This window comes from Barbus barbus (genome assembly GCF_936440315.1).
Source record: "Barbus barbus genome assembly, chromosome: 47".
NCBI classification, from domain to species: Eukaryota; Metazoa; Chordata; class Actinopteri; order Cypriniformes; family Cyprinidae; genus Barbus; species Barbus barbus.
The window spans coordinates 21013813-21019741 of NC_136725.1; the positions used below are offsets into that span (position 1 = coordinate 21013813).

The following is a 5929-nucleotide window of genomic DNA, read 5'->3' on the forward strand; positions in this document are numbered from 1 at the left end:
AATGAGAGTACTGATGCACATTTTCTTCAGAAAGTGTAAATCTCTATATCAAGATTGCACAAAGTTAAATACATAAATTAAAAACAAACGTAAAATATACATTATAATCATTAAGATTTAATCGAGAGAAATTGTTTTTTTGTTTTTTTTTATTCAGCAAAGACACATTAGACATTTATTAAATAATGTTACAATTCACCTTTGCCATACAGGAATAAATTATATTTAAAATATAATCAAGTAGAAAACATTTCTTTAAATTTGTAATAATATTTCATAATATTACTGTTTTTGCTGTATATTTATGAAACAGATGTGACCTTGGTAAGCATAAGCAGGGTTATTATAGTTAACTGAAACGGAAACCATAAAAAAAAAAAATTGTTACCTGAAATAAAATAGACATTAACTGAAATAAAATAAAATATAAAAAACATAAACTGATTTTATCTCATCTTATTGTCAAGGAAACATTTCTCCTTTTCATTTAGTTTAACTTGATGAAAACTGAAATAAAAATATATAAAAATATTTAAAAAACTAAATTGACAAAAAACAACAAAATTACTAAAATTTTAACTAAAATAAAAATGAAATCAAAATATTAATAAAAACAAAAAAATAATATTTCAGTTATACTAAAATAACTCATAAGAGCATAAGAAACTTTCAAAAAGAAATTCTTGCAAAAACATAAAAAAATAATACTGTCCTCAAACTTTTGAACAGTATTATAATTTTATACAAAAAATCCTTGTATAAGGTAATTTATATTAATTAAAATAAATTATTTAAATAAATTCGTATTAATTGTATAAAAATCATTTATATAATTAATAAACATTCATAAAAACAAAAAATAATGTTTAAATAGTTATTTTAGTTTTTTTTATATTTTTAAATATATGTATATTTTATTTTATATATATTAAACATCCAGTCAGAGCTGATTAAAAACAGCGTTTCTGTGTTTTTGTATTTCAGAGCGGCCCTTCAACCGATACATTAGATGCGAGTGCCCTTCACGGAGGTGAAGGACAGGGAGGACTGATAGGACGGCAGCAGAGGTCCAGCGTCGGAACGCTCCAAACCCTCCAGCCTTCCAACGCTGGACACAGCCGTCCTCCCCTGCATGCAAACCGACAGTTCTCTCTCTACCTGCTGGGCTGCTCTCAACACAGCGTCCAGAACCACCCTCACCTCCGACTCCACCCAGCACGCTCCCGACCGAACGTCTTTATGCCAAGTCTCACCACCGACGCAAGAGCAGCACCGCATATATTAATCATCGAGAGCGATCATAGACTCCAGGTTCCCTTCTAGATTTCTAATAACCCGCACGATTGCCTTCTTAACCACGGTCCTTTGTGCTCGTCTTCACTGGCCTTATGCCCCCTGTGCCCAGGTACTCCCAAATACAGTAGATCACGTTTTAATCAAAATATCATCATTATTATTATTATTATTATTATTGTATTGTTGTTATTGTTACTACTATTGATTATATATGATTATTACATCCGTCAGGATTCTAAGTATTGCTGTTGTTCTTGAGATTGTATATTTGATGGTCAAATTACTGATGTTTTGTTTTAAAACACTTATTTTTTCTCTTTTTTTAAGCATGGATTTAAAGTTTGTTCAAGTCATTTGAAGTCTATTTCGGCAGCGCTGTATATGTTCAAGTTCACAGCTCGCTGTTAAAAATGAAAAAGCAGCAGCACACACATGATTTTAAGATTCAAAACTCATAGTCAATGTTCTCACAAATATGGTGGCGAGCAGATGTTCTGTCACCGTGATCAGTGTTCGTATTATCAGGTCACCAATCAGATCTCTTGGAGGCAGCTGACATCATCACATCATTGAGATTCGCCTCGTATGTATCTGCAGGTTGCCAAGTTGAATTTCCTTCAAAAAGAGCTGTTTGTCTCTAAATCGAAGAATAATCTCATGTATTGGCCCTTGATGACCAGCAGCTGATGTGTCCTTATTGACAATCAATGCTGATCTGGTTTTATGTGAGTTTTGGTGGTCTGTGAGACTAGGAATGTCTGTTTAAGCTTGTCTTCTTTTTCTCAAGGGATTTTGTAGGATGTTTGGAGAGAGTACAGCATGTTGTTTTTAAGGGCCTTTATTGTAAAGCAGCAGCTAATTTACTGCTGTTTGCTGGCAAAGTGTGTTTGAGATTCAAATAGCTATTCTGGATCCCACGGTGATCAGAAACCTGTGAATTTTAACATGTTTCTACCTTCATCACAGGAACATTGTGATCACCTCGACTCAGGCACCTACAGCTATCATTCTTTGTTTTCTTTTTGTTCTGTACACGCAGGAACTTTTTCTATATAATTTATGTGGTGTAATTAAGGCAGTTTTGTTCTTTCGTGTTTTTTTAAGCGTGTGAGTGTGTGTGTGTACGTGTGTGTGGTTTTACAATACAATGGCACTGATATCCTGAATGTGAAAGCATCGTCACTATATTAAAGTGTTGAAAGCCATAACGCACAGAGCGAGAATTTCCGGCGGGTTTGTAAGGATGTTTTTCTAAGCGTTGTCTTTCTGTCTAGCAGAACTGGAAGACAGTCTTATTTGGATTGATTAGGGAGCTTCCTGACAACTGGTACTGTTCGTTTTTGACGTCCTGTCAAAAGATTTCTGTCCTACTGAATGTGGGCCGCTACCTGAAGTCACATGACCTTTGTTGAAGCTGCTCAGTGTGTTTTATGTTGATTTTAAAGGAATAGTTCACCCAAAAATAAAGCTTTGCTGAAAATGTACTCCCCCTCAGGCCATCCAAGATGTAGATGAGTTGGTTTCTTCATCAGAACAGAGTTGAAGAATTTAGCATCACAACTCTTGCTCACCAATGGATCCTCTGCAGTGAATGGGTGCCGTCAGAATGAGAGTCCAAACAGCTGATAAAAACATCACAACAATCCACAAGTAATCCATCGTTCCAGTCTATTTTAGCCAGAAGCAATAGATTAAAGTAAAAAAATGAATTAAAATGTCTTGAAGGATTTGTTTCTTACAAATGCATAGCTTTTTGTTTCACAAGACATTAACTGATGGACTGGAGTGGTGTGGATTACTGTGATATTATTTATCAGCTGTTTGGACTCATTCTGACGGCACCCATTCACTGCAGAGGATCCATTGATGAGCATGATATATGACCAGAGGGAGAGACCATTTTCAACAAAATTTCATTTTTTGGTGAACTGTTCCTTGAGTTTTACTCTGAAATGTGACTTTTATGCTCACTTTAATGAGAGTTTCAAACTCTATGTAAATGGTGACAAATACAGCAGTCCGCATGTCGACGAACCGGTGTTGTTATTTCTTTCTCATGTGTGTGTTTAGTATTGCAGACAATAATTTAAAATAATACCGCTCAACAAATAGATATCTTGTAAAAACTACTGCTGCATAGTGTTAACTTATCTTATAAGTGGAAACTATTTGCATGAACTTCACAATACATTTTGGTGACTTTTTTAGTTTCATTCTGTTTATTTTATACTGAATGCTGGTGATTCTATCTATTTTCTGAGCTTTGTAAGTGCATATAACTATTTTTGTCTAAAAATGATGATAATGACGATGACTATCATGGTAAAACAACTATTCTGATTGTACGGCATGCTTTTTTAAAGGCATTTGATGTTGTTTGAGCAGTGTTGGTTGCACCCATAGAAAATGTGAAATAATGAGTTTATTAGCTTGGGTCAGTCGCAGCGTTTGCCGCTGTCATACTAGGTCATGTAATGCATGTGTTTTAATTACGGAATGGATCATGCTTTGGCTGCCAGTCTACAAAAGGGACCTGGAATCATGTCTGTTCAATGTGATTTAATTAACGCCCTTCTTTGTGCTTCAATCAAATGCTGTCTAATCCTTTAGGAGGCGCTCTTTTCCACAGTGTTCTAGTTCGAAAAAAATACGTAACGTTACAAGATCTCCAAGAATTCACTTACTTTTAATGCACTAACAAATTGTGTTAATGAAACCTAAATGTATATACACTGAATAACCACCAAATAAGTGTTTAATCTGTTATCAACTGAGTTCTTCTCCAAACACAATGGCCTGTAGGTTGAAACAGTTGAGGTGATCGAATCGAATCAGGCCACTAATGGGAAGCTGGTGTGTCTCTGAGTGTGTTACACATACAGTATGTGAAAGAGGGAATCAGTGTTGTGTTTCTCTAGTGGTGACGCATTGCTGCTCTTACAACATCATACCAATTGCTATTTGTAGTATTCACATTTTCTCCCAATGTCTTTTGTAATCTTTTGCTTAAGTCTAATGGCTTCACATTTCTCTGAGGATCATTCTTCCAACTTTGCAGAGGTTGTGGTTTTATTTTATTTTGTATATAATCTCAAATCTTGCAATGGGATGATGTGAATTTTATTCAGAAATTAGATCATTATGAAATCTTTGTTTCTCCTGATTCTTGTCATTAATATTTATATCTGTTCTTCCAATGTGCTCTCCCTATTTTTCTCTCTATGTGTGCTATAGGAAATGTATTAAGATGTTATCAGTATTATCAATAAAAAGACTGTCAAAAACCCATGTGGTGGTTTTTATATCAACTGTATACTGAACTAAATGCTTTTCTGCTGACAGAGTAATCTCGCTAATAAACACACAAGGCTTTATCTGAATGACCAGCTGTCTCTGGAAGCTGATAAGATATGAGAAAACAGCATGTGAATTTATTTCACAACTGTGTGTACTTTTGAGTGCTGAGTCACTAAAAACGGTTTGTGTTCAGCAGAAACTGTGGTGTAAATGCATGGTATAGACAGTTGTTTGCACAGGTTGTCCAGTACTCTGGCCAGATGAATCAACAATGGCTGTTTACATGCTCATCATTAAGGAAAAGTTATGGTTATACTTAAAGCATGCAGTTTTGTGCATACAAAATGTCTTAATAAACAGGTTTTTGATTGCATATGTTGTTATATTAGTTTACAAACTTATATAAAGGCAAATGAAATACTATATATAAGGACAAAATAGATCTTTCCAAGAGTTTAAAGGTCAAAAACTCTGTCATCATCCATGGTTCTTCCTGAAGTCTTCCAGAAACTGAAATATTGAACTTTAATTTATCTATATTTTTGTTTCTTTCAGGAACAAAATTGCAGTGTAAGATGCACAAAAACCTTTTGTACAGTACAGTACTTATGCAAAATAGTATTACCTTGGTTCTTAATATGTAGCCAGCCTACTATGGTAATGAATGATCAAGTTATATATAAAATATAATTTGGTTTGCTCATGCCTGGACCACAAAACCAGTCTCAAGTAGCACGGATAGCCTATTTGTAGCAATATTTCTAGTGATTATCGTCAGTTTGATTTCACAGATACTATTTAAACTAAACTGAGCTAGACAATGACATCTCTGAATTCAATAATGAAATGCCTTTAACTGAAGATTGAGTGTTTAATCTTATTATTATACATTACTGACACTCTATCCTCCAATTTGATACTGTTAAGTACTTTTATGCCAAAAATCATTGGGATATTAAGTAAAGATCATGTCCCATAAAGATATTTTGTACATTTCCTACCGTAAATATATTAAAACTTATTTTTTGATTAGTAAAATGCATTGCTAAGAACGTATTTGGACAGTTTTAAAGGCGATTTTCTTTAAATATGTTGATTCATTTGCACCCTCAGATTCCAGATTTTCAAATATTTATCTCTGCTAAATATTGTCTGATCCTAATAAATCACACATCAATGGAAAGCTTATTTATTCAGATTTCAGAAGATGTACAAATCTCAATTTTGAAAAATTGACACTTTTGACTGCTTTTCTGGTCCAGGGTCACAAATGGCATTTTCCTAATATTTGCGTAATGTATTGATCTTTACACAAATTGTGCAGAAAAAACCTCGT

General features: G+C 34.0%; 1 protein-coding gene across 4 annotated transcripts in view; it reads left to right on the forward strand.

Moving 5' to 3' along the window:
- The window catches only part of LOC306865757 (calcium/calmodulin-dependent protein kinase type II subunit beta-like), a 72996-nt gene extending 68421 nt beyond the window's left edge, over window positions 1-4575 (forward strand). For all 4 annotated transcript variants that reach the window (XM_079410531.1, XM_079410533.1, XM_079410532.1 and 1 more), the window contains one exon: window positions 985-4575. The gene's annotated coding sequence lies outside the window, so the exon portion shown is untranslated. The remainder of the gene's footprint in view (window positions 1-984) is intronic.
- Window positions 4576-5929: the final 1354 nt, after the last annotated feature.